At 40.6% G+C, this 20,393-nt stretch overlaps 1 protein-coding gene and 1 long non-coding RNA gene across 11 annotated transcripts in view; one reads left to right on the top strand and one right to left on the bottom strand.

The window, feature by feature from the left end:
- Positions 1-13,203, bottom strand: part of LOC119021536 (plasma membrane calcium-transporting ATPase 1-like) — an 85,438-nt gene extending 72,235 nt beyond the window's left edge. For 2 of the 10 annotated variants that reach the window (XM_037101888.1, XM_037101881.1), the window contains exons 1-4: positions 13,071-13,200; positions 12,725-12,773; positions 12,588-12,652; positions 8,176-8,906 (exon numbers count right to left, since the gene is read on the bottom strand). The gene's annotated coding sequence lies outside the window, so the exon portion shown is untranslated. Of the gene's footprint in view, positions 1-8,175; positions 8,920-12,587; positions 12,653-12,724 lie in introns of all 10 variants that reach the window. The other 8 variants (XM_037101890.1, XM_037101891.1, XM_037101882.1 and 5 more) reach the window with 8 other exon arrangements.
- A 144-nt stretch (positions 13,204-13,347) lies between these two features.
- On the top strand, positions 13,348-16,758 carry LOC119021346. Its single transcript, XR_005075535.1, has 2 exons — positions 13,348-13,486; positions 15,142-16,758. It is a non-coding gene; the product is annotated as an uncharacterized LOC119021346 (long non-coding RNA).
- Positions 16,759-20,393: the final 3,635 nt, after the last annotated feature.

The raw sequence follows: 20,393 nt of genomic DNA, 5'->3' as shown, positions 1-20,393 counted from the left end.
ATGTTGTAATATTTTACAGAAATACTTGATCCTTAAAAGAAATCTTGAGAAATAACCAGTCCTGAAGCTGCAGTATGAGAATGACATTGGCTCCAAACTGGCCTGAATTTTTTAAAGCAGCTGGGCTCAGATTAGACTGCTGAAAACTTGATAACTGAAAATGGTGGTTAAAATTCTGTCCCTGTGTGAACCTGAAAAGACACCTGCCTTGTGTTATTTAAAGGTTCAATTTACAATTATATAAATATATAATAAGTCACGGTCATAGTAAAGCAGGTCTCCACTGCAGTGAGGGTGAACTCTTAACTGCCAGAGGGGTTATAAAAGAATGATAAAGGCCAACAGATATATTATAACTACTAACACTGAGGCTCTGCTGAGCAGAGAACTTCCATATCTTGAATATAGGACTGCGCCATTAATATTTGATGTGGACTTACATAAGAGACAAATTGTGCACTGCTGGATCTGGTTCACTGGCAGGGATTCCGTCTGCAGAGGGGTTTCCACATTTCACTGAATTTAAAAACCTCTATCCACACTTATGTCTCTCTGTGAATGATACCGTATTTCTGGCTTCTACAGGAGCACAGGTCTCTATGGTGTTCGTGATGCAGGGATCGCAGTTTTTTAAAATCCATGAATTAGGCAGGTTGGTTCATAAAAAATAACATTCTGATAAATATTGGATGGGCTGCGGGTGGGATCTGAGTTTATTAAATACCTGCAGCGATTCCCCCGCAGCAGAAACGATAACTGCATGCACCCATTAAGAGAGATTCTCTGCACATTTACGCACAAGACACAGCAATGCCACTTCATTGACAATTTAAATCTCCTGACACGCCGATGGTAACGGTCAGGATCTAATGTTAATTAATGTTCTGTGTTCTTCTGAAGATTCAAAACACACAGTCCAGGGTCATACATTGAAATCACTTGAAGTCAAGCAGTGACCCTCCAGATAAATCCTGCGCACCAAAAGAGCTGGTCAAAAAATCATTTATTTCAGAAGCTTAAAGTTTATTTCCGTTTTCTCTGGAGAGTTTCTTTTTTCGCTTTTTCAATGTGTTGTGATATTTGCTGCAGTGACATAATTGCACACATGGAAACATTAGAAAATACCTAAAGTAACCTGTCTTATTATGAAAACAGAACAATAGTGCCAACCGGCAGGTCACTTGGTGATCTTTGCAGCCAATTCTTAAATGGGAATATTTGCCGTCATCAATCATATGTATTTACACACTCCAGTTTGTCATTTTAATGGATAAGATACAGTTTGTAGGAAATTTTTCATCTTCAGGCTGAGTATAAAAACTGACAAAATGTCTGGCGAAACATAAAAACTGTCAAAAACATGAATGCAATAAAAAGATTTGTTGGTTTGTTCATAAAGTGCAGAATAAAACGATAAAATTGGATATAACTTGACAGTTTCAAAAAAAAAAAAAAAAAATAGCTTAGTTCGCAACAGAGCATCTCTTCTTATCACTAACAATATCATTGCTGGTCCCTGACAACTATATGTAATCAAAAGGGAATTTTCAGTTTTGCAATGTTACAGACAGCTGTCATTAACCAGCATATGTGTGTGTCTGTGTGTGTGTGTGTGTGTGTGTGTGTGTGTGTGTGTGTGTGTGTGTGTGTGTGTGTGTGTGTGTGTGTGTGTGTACCTCACAAACACAAACAGCAGTGAGTATTGCCATTCAACACTTGAAAAAGTCATAAACTGACATAAGATTTAGAACAAGTTCAGAGGTCAGCAGTGAGGGAGGAGACTCTTCTGCCTCTGGGAGATTCAGATCACTGCCATCTGTAAATAAAGTCCGAGTTGGTTGAGACCATTTCTGGAGTCTGAATCACTGAGATCACAGTAAGGGGCCATCCACATGGAAACGCTTCTGTGTGTAAACGCACATGTTTTGCATCATTTTGGCCACATGGATCCTGTAAACGCACTTTTTTGAAACCTGGTCTCAGGGTGTAAAAATCCCAAAACGCTGCCCTCTCGCTGCATTCTCGTGTGGATGGAGAATCCACATACTTTGCATATCGATGACACCATCGCCCCGTCCCTCGACTTCTAGCCTTCGACCTCTTAACTCCGCGACGTCTCATAACAACAACAACAACAACAACAACAACAACAACAACGGACTACATGCTTGTGTTCGTGCAGCAGAAGATATTGAGCTTATCAGGGTTACTGGGGCAAAATATTACACTCCTCTACCACTACGCTGAGCGAAAAAGGATCATGGACAAGTGCCTAGCCATTTTCGTCTTCTTCTTCTTCTTCTTCTACAGTGCGCAAGCTTTATGCTTTCTTCTTCTACGTTTTTGGTGAGTTCCAAGCACCACCTATAGGCTGAAATATGAATTACAGCAAGTCGTTATCAATGGATCCGTCTGGACGCAAATATTCTTGAAACGATACCAAGGAAGATGGGGGAAAAAAGACTGTTTTGGTACATGTGAACATGGACTAACATGCTGTGTCTGAGGCCTCACTGTCAGTCTAGAAGGTTGGTCGGAGGTGTTGACACCTCAAACCCACATTCACCAAAAACACACCTATTCATAATAGCTGTGTTAAAGCCTGTCTATACATCTGAGTATGGCGAGAACTGTACGCTGGTGTTTTAAAACATGGTTAAACTCCCTATAAATAGTTGATTGACTCTTTTCTCAATGCAGTTGCAATTGAGAAAAATTTGCTTTTCTGTATTTTTTTTCCTTGTTTGTCACGCCGGAAACAGGGAACATTAGGGAGCCACAGATCATATACCTGATCAGATTACATCTGGAAGATATTACACATATTCTAAAAAGTCCTAATATCATCTTTAATTAGACAGAATTAGACAATGTTACAATGGCCTCTTACAAACTTGGTGCCAACTGAACAATGTTCAAGCACATTACTTTATATACACTGGATAAAGAATTGGAGGTGGAGCTCTACTCCTCTATGAAAATTACCCAGATCCTCTACGTGATCTGGCCCATAGAGCGTGTGCACAAGAGACTTCCGCTGACCGAGCCAGTTACCTTCCAGATTAGTACCGGCTGACTTGAACAGAGATAGAGTGATTTAATCTTGCTATTCCAGACTTTCCATATTTACTGGACTAAATGACTTAAATTATGATAGACAAACAAAACATGGGTTGTGACGCTTAAAACACCATTACTATATACACCATTTTACATTCTTTCACAATTTAAGCTTATGGGAAAAAATTCTTTCTGGGGTCCAGTGCATCACGTGGCGCTATATTTACACAGTTTGGCCTATAAAAAAATTCAACAGTGAAGAGGAAACACAGCAACTGGTTTCTTCAAAGACAACAGCCTCAGTCAACCACAATTCACTGCAGCCACACATTACATCAGATGCAGTCTAAGATTGACAGCAGGTACACAATAACAACATGATGGGCTAGTTGGATGCTTCAACTGCCAGTTAGAGACCGAACTACAACCTAGATATTCACCATGCTCTTCTTTTCTGTCGGTTTGTTAAAAGGACTTCTGGGAAATGTGTGAAAATCAATACTTTTCCATGAAACACACCTGGCAAATTGAAGGAAAATGTTGATTCAACTAAGAGAAAATAAAGCATCTGATGGATTCATTTACAATTTGAATGGAAATGTAATTTCTCAAGGACGCTAGGAGCTCACAGGTCACTAGAGACGTCAGCCAAAACACGGATTCTCATTTCTTTGAGTTAACTCGGTCTATCACAATCACTGAAGCAAACAAAAGCAATTAGTGGTCCAAATCCATTTGCCCAATATCTAAAACTCAATGTAGAAACTTTTGATCACATGGTAATTAACATTTACTGTATGGTACTGTGTTAAAAACATAAATATATGCATTTTATGTCCGTTTGATGAAACTTCACAAAATGTGGTAACAGGTAACACCTGTCAACACCTGGTATTAACACAGGGCCTTCTTCAGAAGAGATTCTGGCTGACTAAATAAATCAAAGTGAAACTTTCTATTCATCGTGTAGCTGCTGAAGGAGTCTGAACCTTGTGCAAGATGTTAAAAGGACAGACACACTGAGTCAGCAACCGTCACTTTCTGTGGTCATCAGTGCCTCAGCTGCAGCTTCAGCGACAAACAGGGCAGGTAAAACAGACTGTATGTCCTCTGCTTGGAACAGAGGTCGGAGGGATGAAAGCTGCATTATTTTCATTATATTCATTAGGATCATTTCAGCAGAATGTAATAATAGGAAACTACTTTGTTTTTTCTTTAGACCACATCTGGCCCCATCCATCACTCTATTATCTATTCTTATCCATTATCCTGTGCAGGGTGCCGGAGGGCTACACCCACTCCAAGCACACAGTGGGATACAGCAGGACAGGTCGCCAGTCTGTCACAGGGCTGTTATGTATACTATAAATTGTCATATAAAAGCCGGTAATCATAATGGCTGTCTCAACAGCACAAACAAACGAAGGACTGAAAATGTTATTAAATCTTATCACACACCCACCTCTCTACTGCTCTCCTTTTCTTATCAGTAATAAGTTTTATTATTTCCTCATAATTTCTATTTTTTCCTTAATCTGTGTTAAACTACTGTCAGTGAAAGTGGGGTTAACTGCAAATTTTTCACATTAAATGCCAACCAATCAAAGAAAAACTAAAAAAGCTGAAGCATAAACCACACCCATCTGCATTGTACCAGTCTGGATTTGGTTTTCAAACTCACCCACTCATCACTTACTAAGTGTAACTGGACACGTTCATATGCCAACATCAGGGTTTTCCCACAGTGTGTTAAGATGAAATCATGCTTCTCTAGGTTGTTCTTCTCTGGGTGTTGTTGAGATTACTCAAACCCTGGCAGATATTCCCAACAGTATGTTAGATCAAGCAATCACCCTGTTTGCCATTAGAGAGCTGCGCATATCATCTTCGCTGCGTGGGCTTCCAAACATGTTCACGTACATCTCCGAAGGACCACCGCTCCTAAAGCTTAGTTCCATATAAATGCACGGATAATTCATTGTCTTGTCATTAGTGAAAAACAATACTGACCTTGAAATTAAAAAAAAGGAGCTTCATATAAGAAACAACAGTAAAATCAAAAAACAGAAAATTCACGCGAGATATCACGTGGATAGTTGGTGCCAGAAGACAATAGTTCCACCTTAATTCTCCTCCATTTTACGTCACATTCTGAGATCGATACTTCGCGGCTGCCATGACGACTGGGAGCGGAACAAGCTACTGCTAACGTGAGTAGTTCAAAAACTTTCTTTTTAGCAAACTCTGTGTACACAAACTTTGTTCTCAATGCTCATGTTCATGTGTAGAGACCCTGGTGATACTACGAGCAAAGTTTCATGTTGTGTCGAGTCGTCTTAGTGTTTTAAAAATAGCGATTTTAATGCTATCGTAAAAGTGCCTCCCATTGAAATGAGCTTGACCTGAAAAACAAAAATACAGTAAATCTTAAAAGTGCCTCTTTCATCGCAATTATGCTTTTACACGAAGGTCTGACTCATATACATTTACAAAAAAAAGCCTAGGTTGCATTTTGGCGAGAGTTTCACTTTAACCAGAGCCCAAGGTTATTTGCCTAATCAACAACTCCAAAAGGTAACTAGCAATATTTAAGCAGAGAAATACAGCAAATACTCAAATGGAGAAGCTGGATGTGGCAAATGTTTGCAAATAGCGTCAACAATAAACTGATAATCAATATAGCTGACTGTTCCTCTTCTGTCAATCAATTAATCGACTTATTTCACCTTTTATCATAGCAGATGTGGGCCACCATGCCTGGTGCAAAAACCACCTCTACTAACAAAACTGATGAACATATTTATTAAAAAGACATTTTCACAGCAAATGCCATTATATATAGGGCAGCTATTGTTGTAGACGTCATACATTAACTAATAATATCACAGGAAGAGATGTGTGAGGATCTGGGACCACCACAGTTGAATCAGTTATTGGGTGTAACCCTGAACTGTTGATATGTCCTGTAAGGAAAACCACAGAATCCTGCACGTTGTTATCCCTTGTGCTGACTTAAATTCCATCTCTAAATTTTATCTAATGAGGGTCTGAGGTCCAGAAAAACCAGTTAATCAAGTGAGAGCTTTTGATCCAATGTAGCTGTCAATAATAATATGACTGTTATAATGATATCGCTGCTCAAGGTTTATGAAATTGTGTTATTATGTGGATTTGGCAGGACTCAGCACAGATATTGATCCAGTATATCTGATTTTTCCCTTATATTCTAATTAATAGAAATGAGTTTTGTTCATAAAATGAGAGATGGAGTCACAGCTGGTGAAATTCATCATTGAAAATAAGCACATTTTATCATAACTGGACATTTTTTTCTTCAGGGTCCAGTAGAGTCACTGCTCCATCACTCACCTCAGAATCACCTCAAATTCAGCCCGTTTCTATAGACAGACATTTAAGTTTTCCTTGGCACTGATTTTCTCTGAAAATACCATGTCTTTTAGGTGAATTTAGCAGCAGAAGAAACACAGAAGGAGCAATGCCCTCGTTTGGAGGTCACAAGCTGAGGAGGAGTCACCATGAGCAAAGATGCGGGATCCCCCCTCCTTCCTAACGCAATAAGGCAGGACACACCCATGTAGAGAGGGGAGGAGGAGATGGATGAAATGAGAGGAGAGGAGAGGAGAGGAGAGGAGAGGAGAGGAGGAAAAAGAAGCAGCGCTGCTACTGGTGCTCATCCGCCCATCTTAGCAGATGACGTCAGGACGGTTCATCGCGAGCTGAACGCCCGTTAATTAAAATAAAAACGAGCCCATGGTGCTCGGTAATGATTTCTTTCCACCCTGGTTCATTGCTGCCCGTCATTATGACAGTCTGAAAAGCCAAAGTACTGTTTACAATGTGAGTGCTAAATGTGGGCAAACCACTCCAACAAGCTTAACAAGCTCATCCTGAAGGAGCCGCATTCATGACAGCAGTGAGAGGACACATTTTATTAACCAAACAGGAGCGGACAACCGCAGCAACCAGTGTTGGCTGGGAAAAGATGCGTCTTCCAATCAAGTTACCAGAAACTGCGCAATTTACTGATAAAAAGAGGTTTTCTTTGGGTTACCAAGGGGAATATCACTCGGAAAACAAAACAGTGCAGGCAGAGACTATGAGCAAACTGTTTCCAGACACCCGGAGACATCCGCAGGCGGTCTGACTCCTGCCTCGCATCCACTGCAACAGTCGATACGTGCCGTGCTGTCGCCCGGGGAGACCCGTCGCAACAGCGCCATTCAGAATCTGACCATTTTAATGGCAATTAGTCTTTAAATTGTGGAACTGACGATTTGTTTCACCTTTCAAGACGCTGTGCAGAATCGCTGAAAACATCTGTTCAATTCGGCACACGTCCAGAACACGTACAAAACACCTTACATGAACAAAAGGTTAACTTCACCAAACTGGTACGCACTCGCGGTCTACCGGCTGGAAAATGAACGTACACAGGCGACACAAAACTAGCGAGGGCTGCGTGCTCAGTCTAAAAGTTGAAATTTTATCAAAAATAAGTGATATTCGATAAAGCATACGCATGTTCACTTGTACACGATCGTACGGTGGCACCGTGTGTGTTTTATCTGGCGTTTTGACGTGTCGGAAAGCGATGTTGGCGTTTCCCCCTCCGCATTTTTGAATGGAGACTTGACAGCGTTGACTGCAGACGAGAGGAAGGCACGTATCGGGGCTGTAACCTAGCTAACTGTCGAGACGCTTGGCGAGAAGAAACGGGTGGAAAAACGTGCCCCGGGACTTTGCGAGACGCTGTTGACATTACCCCCGCAGACAGCGCTATAAAATACTGCCTAACACGTCCCCGAACAGGACAGTTGAGCCTTCACACCTGTGGAAAATCCCTCAAATTTCGCCTGTAGTTGCTAATAAGTGGGTGTCAAGGTAAAGAAACAGCGGTTGTGAACGTTACCCGGATGCTAAAGCAGTGCGGACAACTGGGGACACGACAGACTCCTGAAAACACGTTTAAAAAACACTTTATCGGAGACCGGCACACCGACGACGTTATGTCTCTTGTTTTTCAGTCACGAGTGGATTGATAGAAAGTCGGACTTGTGGCGAATAAAGTTTGAAAAACAGGGGAACAGACGTTACCTCCACTCGGGGGATCCTCGTCCAAATCACGTCCTGTGGTTGTGTCGGTGAGGCAGGGCAGCGTCTTCAGTTTAGAGGGGTTTGTCCATTTCCCAGCACGGCTCCAACTTGACAACTGCAGTGGTGGAAAAATGATTGACAGACCGGGTGGGGAGAAAATCTTCAGCCTCCCTTTGTTCCGGCGTTTAAAACCAGTTTCTTAGACTGTTGATTACATTCGTGGAGGCATCGGCTCTGGTCCCGCAGCGGCAGCCCCGAGAAAGGACAACGAACCAGATCCAGGATCAGTCAGAGATCAATCCGTTAAAAAAGGAACAAACAAACTCCCCTTCTCTCTCCTGAAATACAAGCAGAGGAGGGAAAGGCTCTGATAACAAAGAGCAGATCCAGTAAATGAGGACTGGTGGTGTGTTTGTGTTGGAGAGCGGTGGGTGGAACTGTAGGGGGGGCGGCGGTGGTGGTGGTGGTGGTGGTGGTGGTGGGGGTCCGACACATCCAAACAGGACCAGAGAAAAGACCCAACGTCCGGATCAGCGTCCTTTCCTGGCTAGCTGGGGAGCTGAGAGAGGGAGGTGAACTGGTGCTGGAGACCGCGAGAGAGGGAGGGACCAGCTCGGGATTACCCTCTATTTAAGGTGGATCTATGAATTAATTAGGTAATCAGGCGGCAACAGCCCCACCATCGAGAACATCAGCCCGGGGGTAGAAGATCCAGGCTGAATCCCTGGGAACTTGAGAGGAAGACTCATGTGAGAAGAAGAGAAAAAAAAAAAAAAACAATCACATCTGGATCTATTCTGGCTGCAGTGAAGCTAATTTCCGCCAATGACAGAGAATCAAATGATGAGATCACTTATTATTTCATAGTTTCTTCTTTACTGTCCTGCTAAGATAGAATATTAAAAGGAAGGATTGCTGGCGTTGGGGAAATAACTTAGGGTTTCAAATATTTTGAAGAAAAGATAATATTTAACAAAGCTGTAATGCATCATGAATGAATTAATCAAAATCATAACATTTAAAAAAATGATCATCATTATTTCCAGAGAAAGGTCTTAGCATTACAGAAAAGATGACATTTTTAGATGATATCCTAAAAAGTTATATTATTTAAACGGTATTTATTAGAAAAGTACGTTTTAAGTCTAATTCCCAACTCAAATACTGTTGAGCAACCAACTCCCAAACCATCCATATTGGACAAGTCAGGAGTAACTGGACCTGTCTTACAAAATGGACCTTTAAAAGAAAATTATATGGAGTAGTTATATTTTGACAAAGAGGAAAATATTCTGAGAAAAGTCACACTTATTGAAAAGAAAAGTCCTGGTCTAATATTTCACGTTAAAAAGGACCAATACTTAAGATTACTAGTCCTAATATTTCAACAATTTAAAAATATTTCTTTCAGCTATTAGAAGAGAGGATGACTGGTTTTTGAGGGGGAAAAAAAATGGTAGAATTAGAAGATAAAGTCAAAATATGTTGAGAAACCGTCAAAATGTTTCACGATTAAAATCCCAGTATTTCATGAAAAAGTTTGTCATACTTCGAGAAGAAGGTCGAAATATGTAGAGAAAAAAAGTCATGATATTTGGAGATAAAGTCAATCAATACGTCACAATAAAACAATAAAGGTGTAATATTTACTGAGTACTAGGTTGGAATACACAAATATATTAAATTTGTCCTCAGTTATTTTCACAAGTAAAATTTCACATACTTTAAATGAAAACTATGGGATTGTATATCACGATTCTGACTTTACTTCTGATCTACAATTTTGAATTCATAACAAATTCATTCAAATCAAGTGTGTCTGTAATTTCTACACTTTACCCCCTGCTGGTGAATGCAGTGATTGCAGCGATTCCAGTTAAATTGATTAATTTAAATTTGCAGTGCAAGACTTTAAAATGTAATCGAACGTACGTTAGATTTAACCTCTTACTAAACAAGTTCACCCAGCACTGATGAAGCCTTTCACTGGCAGATAACTCTTTCTGTCTTCTGTCTATTGAGTTTTTAAAACAGCAGTCTGTGGTAAATTTCCTCGCTGGTGCATCAGTAGCAATGCATTTTAAGTCGACCATCAAAGACCCGTTTGTCAAAACCTATGGCGACTTTAGCTTGTAGACAGCTGTTGTTTTATTGCTCTCACTGCCAGAGGGGGGAGTCAAACATTTTGTACTGTAAGTCGATAATCCGTTTTTTTTTTTTAACACTGTTAACAGAGACACACATGACAAATTACAGGAAGGTAATTCTGTATTTTTTATATTTTGAATGAAACAGAAGTGTTCATATTTTAAAATGTAGTCATTGCCAGTTGAAACTATGAAAAAAATTATGACACGAACTTCAGCTGAAACTGATTGTTCATGGAAATATCATTCCAGAGTTCTTGTAACTTTGTGGATGAGAGACCTAATTCTGTTGGAGCGTTTTGAAAAAGTCACACAGTAGCAGCAAAAATATTTACTTTTAGTGAAGTTCTCTGTGAAGCCAACAGTCATGTGTAACCCAAAGTTATATCCAGTTATTGGAAGCACTGTATTTTTTTACCACTGTTAAGCTCAACGTAAGCCTTTTCAAATGCCAAGCACTTTATCTCCCTCCTTTAAAAGTATAACAAGTTGTATGGGGGTCTATAAATGCCCATTTATGAGGAGAGATTTCTGACAGGGACATGTAAACATCAAGTTGCTTTTACTTTCTACTCTCTGAGCCGGAGGGATTAAGAACTTCAAAGGAATCCTGGTACAAGATAAAGGACAGTGAGGACATATACTGCTGAAAAATATCCTTGTCTTTTTAAAATTCCTGCCATCCCTCACATCCCTCAGCAAATGTGGATCATCTGATGTGTGTGCCTTTGCTTCACTTTGCTGCACTTCGACTGACTCATGGCTCAAAACTGCTGTTAGGGTTACACAGTTACACAGATGCACTTGTTTCCATCAAACATATTTAAAATTCCTCTTGAAATATGTCTTCCGGTTGTTAGCCGATCTAAATCCTCCCTCATTACACAACCTCAGAAAATAGAGCTGGTTTAGACCAGCAGTGACGTTATCAACATCAATTACTGTCATAATCAGTGTTGTTTATTCATCCATGTTACATGGAACTGTTGTGCACCACCTAATCGTCTTTTAATCTTCAGATAGTGGTGGCTGGTCTACGCACTCCAGTATAGCATGTAGTTTAAACAAGAGTGTGACAGTGAGGATGATCATCTTAGCCTCTCTTGTCCTCGGGTGTGCAGAAAGTACAGGTTATGAACTTCCTTATAAAATGCAAAAGTGTGAAATCATCAGTTATCATATGGTATCGACCGTGAGACAAAGGCAATTATAAGTTACCGTATTGTATCGACTGTGAGATGAAGGCAATTATCAGTTATCATACTGGCTGATAAAAAAAATCCATCAACATAATTACCACCATCATCTTTTATCTCAAAATTCATATGACTGTCATCATGAATTTCACTATCATGCCCACAGTATGATGCATCATTATCTACTTGAGCAGGGTTCGCCAAAGAGTGTTTCCTGTTAATGTGGGATGTGTAAGATGATTTCACACCAAAATGATTTTTTACAGTTAGGAAAGGGGCATGTCACCTATTTCCCACATATCATGCCAGCTTTAAATGCTCACATAAACTGAGCACACAAACATTAGGTTTCTAAGGCTGTGTGTGCTTAAGACTTAAATAAAGCCAGTGTTTAAAACTAGAGGACAAGTCATGAAACTACAGCCGAACCCATCATTCTCCAGCTTCCTATGTATTTTGGAGGCTTGGGATTAACACAACATCGCTCAAAGTCTCAAGTGAAACAGTATACACTCGTTATTAAAATTAAATAAAGTCATCTTATTGATATCTCTTGTCTCTCGTCATTATTTGCACGTGTTAGGTATTGAAGTTATCCAAAAGTAATGGAAAGTAATTAAGTGACATTACTTTAATACTGTGATACTTGTGATTAAGACAACTTTTTTAACAGGTAATTAATAACTGTATCTGAATACATTTTTAAAGTGACCCTCCAAACCCTGTCCTTTTGATATGGTGGTACAATCTGAAAATCCTTCTCGCTAATAAATGTCATTGTTTGCACAGAAATGGAGTGACCATCCTTGCTCTTACTTTTAACTAGGTCAATAAATGTTAATCATCAACTATGAACACTATTAGCATGTTGAAGTAACATTGGATAGCATTATCGACTATAGGGGGCTGCTGATTAAATGCTAACATTTTAATGTTTAGGTTCGAGTCAAATAACGTTGGCTACATCCTGTTTTTTTTCCATCTTGTGTTTGTCTGATTAACTAAGGTTTAACAAACAGCTAATTTAAATAGCTGGTGCTAAATTAATTCATTAATTAATGTTACTCACCAGTTGATGTCCTGAGGCAACCACCAACCACTGAGCTTGCACCAACACTTGGTTCAGACCACGAACTTGAATACAAAAAAAGAAAACATGCACTTGAAAATGCTGTTTAAAAACCTACAGCTTACTTACTTACTCACCTTAGATTGCTGCTAACTGTATAACTTCTGCTCCTGATTAGCCAGTTAGCTACCTCAGGCAAAGGAACATAAGATTAGTTTAACTGACAATACAGGCACTAACACAAATATATAACCTGTTATACACAAATGTGATGAAAGAGGATGAAACGACCTAACAGGGTTAGTAAAGAAAAGTGGTTTGTTGAATATTTCAGTGTTATTTTGTAGAACAGTAACTGACATTAGAAAACTTAGGCAAGCTAACGTTAGCTAACTAGGGATAACACTTATCTTTTTCTGTCTACATTATGACTACATTTCATAATGTCTTAGTTTCACATACAATAATAATAAAATAACATACTTGTGTCTTTGTTGACTTAACCAGACTCTTTCAGTTCGCTCTTACTTCCAGCAACACCATTATTTATAATTTAAAAACAAACAAACAAAGAAAGAAAAAAAAAATCTCACTCGCCATAATTCCATTTTTCGCGGCAGGTTTAGGAACTGCTGTAATAACTGGACACAACCGTTTTTTTCCGCCTACTCTGCCTCTCATTGGCTGGCTAGATTAGACATGATTGGCTAGCGTTGTGGTAAGCCAATCAGAGGCTGAGGGGGGCGGGTCATACTGTTGCCACCCTTGAAAATCATTTTGTACACATCAGACCAGAATAACAGTACAGACTCAGTATTTGTTTGCTATTTAGATCAATATATTACATTCCCATAACGTTTTGCAGCATATTTAACCCTTCCAAGCTCTGGAGTTGATAGGTAAGTTTAACATTATCCATAATTTTGGCGAAAAACTGCTTATCCAAGCCTCTGAGCCCCAGTGCACATCTGCACGATATGTAGTTATGAAGGGAATACATGAGATGAAGGCTGCTGATGAGACTGTATTCATGTATGGTGAATATTTCTGGTCCAAACACAGCACATGAACAAAGAATCTGAAAGAAATTTCTCTCTGACTGCCAACTGGCCACTCAATCAGCTCTGCCTCCTACGCTATGCTAATGACAGAGAGGCAGAGAGGTGGTTAAAGCTGCCATTTAACAGCACAGTACACTGCTTCACTTTCAATAAAGAAAAAAAAAGAAAAAGACCTGCCTGCGGATGAAGGAGAGCTACTGATTCTCATAACTGTTCCCAAAGTCACCATCAGTTACCACCAGGATGTGAGCTCATCCTTTCTGTCTGTCCTTTTCCCAGTATTGTATATGATTCAGTTCAGTTCTATTCAGTTTCATTTATTTATACAGCCAACCATCGGAAATGGCAAATTTCTCTTAAGGGTCTTTATAATCAGTATATGATGCCGTCAGGAAAAACTCATCACTAAACAAATTTTATAGGGTAAATGGAAGAAACCTCAGGAAGAGCAACAGAGGAGGGATCCCCATTCCAGCAGGGACAGAGATATAATAGATGCCTTGCGTACAGAATAGATCAACGCAGTAAATTCACAGTATGGACAAGATAATAAATAAATTGTGAATAAATATGCATCTGGGATGATGTAGAGCAACGACCAGGTGCTTCCAAACAGATAGTAGGACCTGAGCCACAGGACAAAATAATACATCTGTGAGGGTCTGTGATATATTACAATGATAACAACCATTATTTTTACCACATATAATGAATCTTTCAATTTGATGACGTCAACAGGCAAAAAGAAGTGTTTTCAAAAAGAACTAAGCTGTGAATGACAATGACTGAACTTCACCATCACGCCACCAGGGGGCGCAGTCTAAGAGAGCTCGTGCAAGCTGCGAACATCGATATTAGACCATTTTAAGGAAGCAGTCACTACATGTTTCACCAGCCAGTATAACCTTTATTAAATATATTACGATATGATACGATATACTTTATCGCCCCCTTGGAGACATGTTTCTTGGGCTCAGTGTTGATTTTTGTGACTTTTAGTGATCACATACATATATTGTATGTACATGGAAGAGGCAATAAAAGAAAGGAAAAAATTGTGCGATGTAAACAGTGTTGGGATCACTCAGTTGTCTGAAATAATTAATTACACTAATTTGATCTCAAAATGAATGTAGCTTCAGCACTTTAGCACCATTTATGAGGAGTTCTGGTGGTAAAATTAAATACTTATCTGACCCTTGAGGTGTCAAATCCATGCAGAGCTAACAGTCTGTGGGTTTTCTTTCGAACTCCTTCAACAGGTTTTTCTCCTCCACCTGAATGAGAGCTCACTAGTGGGTGTAGTGTTTTGATGGAACACAAACCTGTAGAATGTTTCTTCTTTAACTTTAGTGAAATGTGAACAAAATGAAGAAATTTGAAGTCTGAATGTGTTTTACGGTTTTTCAATTTCACCTGGTTATGTTGGTGCCTGTTTGATCCGCTGTTTCATCGTGTGCCGTGATCCTTATCATGTTTATGTAACATTTCAGTGTTGGTGTTGGACCCGTCCTCCCCCCCCTGCTGTGGATCAGATCAGAGGAATGTGCCGAGTCACGACTCACCTGCCTGATTCTCTGCAGTCTTCACCTCCCCTCCTGCACACACTGTTGCCACAACACACCTGTGTATCTATTGTCAATACATCCTACAGAGTGTGTTCGAGGCGGGACAGGTGGGAGAAGAGTGATGAATTCAATCTAAAGAGACAAAGACCACAAAGCCAAGCATCTGCGTACACAACGTGATGCCGTGACAGCCAGGAAATCAAGTTTATTTATTCATTTGTCGTAGTCGTGATTATTTAATGGAAACTCAATGAGCTGCTGAACAATGGTGGCTCCCGTTTGATGAATAATTCTGACAGGCGTCTGAGATTCTGCAGTTCCATCCCTGCTGTATTGATTAATTTCTGCAGTGTCACAGTAGTGGAGAATTGTGCAAACATTCATCTCCAGTGCCGCTGGATTGTTTCGATTTGTTGATGAAGTGATTGCATCCTTACAAACTCCGACACCGTCAAAACACTCTCACAGTTAAGTCGATGCCTCTCTGAAAGCTCTTTGTCTCATTTCTAAAACACTGGCAGAGGGAAGCACATTATGAGCAGCAGACTGACTGATTGTGTGCAGGCCGTAATGGCTCAGGTATTGTCTGGGCTGCCTCTAACTTTTTAGAGCAGCAGTTTTGAGCGTCAGCTTAATAATGCTGACAATCCATAGTCACCTCACCGGCTGGCTGCTGTGCAGAGAGGCAGAGTCAGGCCCCTTCTGGTGGAGAGGCATGGGACCTTATTTCAGGCCCAGAGACAAATTGTGTTTTTGAACCCATTTGAATTGTGTCATTAACCACACAACAGGTGTTTGTCAGTTTAAAAGATGGGTTTTCAACTGGAGAAGTGTCTCAGTTTGTCCTAAAACTAATAAAATATGTAATTATAAAGATGACACAGCCAACAGTCGTGTTAGTAACTTAGGCTCCCACATATTCGCTGGCTCGTGAAACTTACTAACTCTCCTCTGAGAGTGCTGCAGCTGTCAATGTGTCCACACTTGTTGTCATTTTCACCTTATAATACTTCCTCTGTGCCTGAGGGGACGGCCATGTTCGTTTTGTTGACGTATGTTGAGCGAGACGGCTTAGTTCACTGAACAGATTAACATAAAACCAGATGATATTTTACGATCTTTATAACAAGCAGCGACTTTATTGACTTGCAAAATGTCACGTCACGTCAACGTCTGTAACCACTCGCAGAGTTTGTTGCTGGAGCCAATCCCAGCTGTCTCCGGGCGAGGGCAGGGTACACCCTGGACAAGTCGCCAGCTCATCACAGGGCCCTCAAGAGCAATTTGGGGTTCAGTATCTTGCTCAAGGACACTTCAACATGCAGCTCAGCATGATTTGAAACAGCGCCCTTCTGATCACTAGCCAACCTGCTCTCCCCACTGAGCTACAGCCGCCCCGACGTGCAAAATAACCTTTAAATTGTTTTTATGTTGTTATTGTGTTATTGTTATTCTATTTACTTAAATTTCTGCTTTTTTAAGCACATTAAATCTGTGCCTGTCATGAAATGTGCTATATAGATAAACTTGATTTGATTTGGATTGAAACATTATTTCTCCATTCACTAACATACACATTTGCGCTGAAATATGCTCACCAGTACATGCAGCATGACCTCACCTCTCTACGTACAGTATGTGCAGTGTTTGCCTTCAGTCGAATTGCTCTTGCAGTTCTTTTTTCTTTTCATCTTTTTCTTTTTAACTTTTTAACTATTTTTCATGCTGTCCTTGAGCTGCTGCTAAACCTGAATTCTCCCTCTAGGAAGCAATAAATCTTATTTTACCTTGTCTTTCTAATCTTAATCTGAAACAGTATTATGTTATGAAATGCTGAAACGACAGCTGGAGCCTGTAGAGGAACAACTGTGTTCACCTCATTGACCTACAAAATCTGAATGTATTTTTATAAAAGCTACAGAAAAAAGTTGTAATTAGATTACATACATTCAGTAAATGAACGATTACCAACAGGATTACAATTCTTAAATAAAGTGATGCTCACATGGCAACAGTTCACCAGTCTTTTATGGTAACCCCCTGGAACAGCTGATATAATCTTCCACCAGTTTGTCATTTTATCTGGTGATGGACCTTCAGCACTGATTTGAAATGAGCAGCTGCTAATATTACCAGAATATCTGACACTTTGTGTTTTGCTAATAAAAAAGAGCCAGGAGAACAACACTGCTGGTCTTAGAGCTAAAATACAGTTTGTGTTGCTCTTAAAGGGAATTTCCAGTGTTTCAACGTGGGTCTCGCTCTCGTATTTGTTTGTTATGGTAACCTGGCACTGCCAGCACCAGTGCCGAGGATAACCAGGCGCTGCGCTTTGTTGTCTTGAATATCCTCACAGGACGATGACGTAAGACAACCTTCTCCTGTTTGGTGGTGATGATATAGTGCATGGTGATCGTCAGCCTCACACATGTAAACAAACGAGTGTGCAGATGATCAGGCAGCTGTTTGCCCTGGAAGAAGATCTGTGTACAATTAGCTGTAAAAAAAAAAAAATGTTGTCAACATTGTTAGTTATAACACAGTTGTTACAATGAGGCCCAGGTGGGACGATATCCGGGCCTTACCTGGGCCTGACACAGACCAGGCACCAGTATTTCTGGTGGTTTCTCCCCTCTTGATCTGCAGAAAGCTGCTTTTAGCCTAAAGATGTTTTTTTGAATGGGGCCTTGATCCATAACCTAAACCATCCAAAACATTTATTTTGTTGCTGGAGGCGTTCCAGTGCCTGGATCGGAGAGTGTCCTGAGAGACTGAGTTCAGGGCAAAAAAGTCACCTTCCCATCTGTTCATGGCTTCAAAGGCAGCAGGAGCTCTCTCTCTCTCTCTCTCTCTCTCTCTCTCTCTCTCTTGCTCACACACACACACACACACAGACAACCAACGCAGCCTGGCTACTTAAAATGTGTGTGTTGTTAAATATCATTCTGACAGCCACAACATCTCTTCCATCCTCTGTGACGGAGCAGCCGGGGATGCAGACCAGCTCGTCCGGACCACTTGTCATTCGATGGATTCCCTCTCAAGCGGTGCATGTCCCGCCAGCCTCATAAAAAGTCCTTTATGACGAATCCATGTTTTAAGTTTATCTGCCTTTAAATCAGTTCCTCTCACTTCCCTCCTTCAGTGGAAAGTGGAAACGAAACCTGCAGCTGGAGCTCGTCCCTCAGCACCAACATTACCACAATATTATCAGACGTGTTTGAACGGTTTCACTGAAGATGAAGCGTTAATGGTGGAGTCGTTGTAAGCAGTGTGTGTTTTAAAAAAGCTCGGTGCAGTTCCGACTGAAGAAAGGCTGCTGACTGATCTTGTTGTCTGCAGTGTAATAGCGTCATACATCACTGTGTGATGTGTTATTGGTGCCTCTGCCCTGCAGTTTCACAGATACGAGAGACTGGTTCCACCTGCAGCTCAGAGTTACTGCGGTGCTGAGCAGCTGTGGTTGAATTTCATGGAAACACGACTTTATGTTTCCTGTTTTATTTTTAGCTGCGCAGCTCTGAACACTTTGGTTTTAACATGCTGATAACTGCTGGACAGATTGCCATGAAATTAGGTTCAGGGTCTTTTCACGTAGCGCCGACACCCGACTGCACTGAACCAGGGAAATGTGCATTCGATTTTCTCCAGATCCACCACTTAGTTCTCCTTAGGGCTTACACATCACACAGACAGGTTCAACATGGTATACGAGGGGGTGTTTCCTCCTCTGGAATTTGATGAATCACCACAGATGTCAACTGAATTGGCCGAAAAGATCAGGTTTTGGTTTAAAATATCTGTTTTGGTTGCCACAAATATGACTTCTTGTTGAAACATAGTCCTGAACTGCGGTCACTGGCTTGGCAGCCTTCACACCAGTAACTCCACCAGTGTCCCTGCAACCTCCTGATATAAGATACAGCTCATAAACATGTAATGTGTATGTGATATGTCACGTTTTGTAGAAATGTTGGTATGGTGCATAGCTTGTGACCTTTACAAATGTGACTGTAATGGTGGTTTGCAGAAACTAGTGATGCACAATAAATATCAGCCCGGGGAAATGAATATTTTCGGTCATACATAATATTAGTTAAAATTATTGCCAATAAAGTAATATTACAGTGAACAAACAGCCAACTGTGTCATGGTTCTGTGTGTTTTATTTCATGTTTTGATGTTGTCATGGTTCGGTGTCTTGTGTCGTATGTTTTGATTCCTTGCCCTCTTGTGTCCTTTCAGCGTCTCCTGTGTTCTTCCCTCTGTGTTTTCCCCTCTTGTGCTTGTGTGTCTCCCCCTGTCTGCCAGTATTTCTTCCTCTGTGATTCCCCTTCCTGATTCTCACCTGCTGCTCCACCTCACCTGTGCCTTGTCTTGCTGTTAGTGTCTGTGTATGCAGTCTTTGTCTTCCCTCTGGTGTTTAGCAGTTTGTTTTGTGTGCTCTGTGTGATGTTTCCAGTCTCCCAGTGAAATGTGTTTCTGGATTTTGATTTTGCATTTTTGATTTGAACTTCGCTTTTTTGTTTGTTTAGCAGTTTTTTGCCTTGGTTGCTTTTTGTCCCCTTCTGTCTGTTTTTATTTTTTTTTGTATCATTCAGCTTTGAAAATAAAGCTTGCTTTTTGTTCCTCCTTGTCCTGCCTCCTGTCTGATCTGCATTCAGGTCCACCTTAAACTGCTTATCTCTAGTGTTGCAGAAACGTATGTAGCGAACATTAATTCTGCAACTGGTATCAGCCATGAGAAACAGGTAATTATCCGTTATCACTACCGAGTGAAAAAAAAAATCGATATTGTGCAACCTCGAGCAGATATGCATTTTAATCATTCATGCTATTGTCTTCGTAACAATATGTCCAAGATGGTAGAAGAGTCTAGATATAAAGTGTCTGTGTGTGCACTGTTTGTTTAGCAAAACTACCTCAAATTGAGTTTGGATAAATCTGGAGCCTTTCTGGGCAGACGTGATACAGATTCACTCAAGATTTCCTCGCTGAATGTGCACTCGTCCTGTTGTGGCTGCAGGTTTCTACATCAGCTGTGTTCAGAGAGCAGCAGCACATTCAGTCAGACAGAAATCAGCCGTGTGGACCCGAGTTAACGTCCGGTCACTGATTCACGTTGCTTTCCAGGGGAACGCAGTCTCCTCAATTTTGATTCTATATTAAATAACTCC

Source organism: Acanthopagrus latus, chromosome 6 (genome assembly GCF_904848185.1).
Source record: "Acanthopagrus latus isolate v.2019 chromosome 6, fAcaLat1.1, whole genome shotgun sequence".
Classification (NCBI taxonomy): domain Eukaryota; kingdom Metazoa; phylum Chordata; class Actinopteri; order Spariformes; family Sparidae; genus Acanthopagrus; species Acanthopagrus latus.
This window is presented reverse-complemented; position numbering and strand designations above follow the sequence as displayed.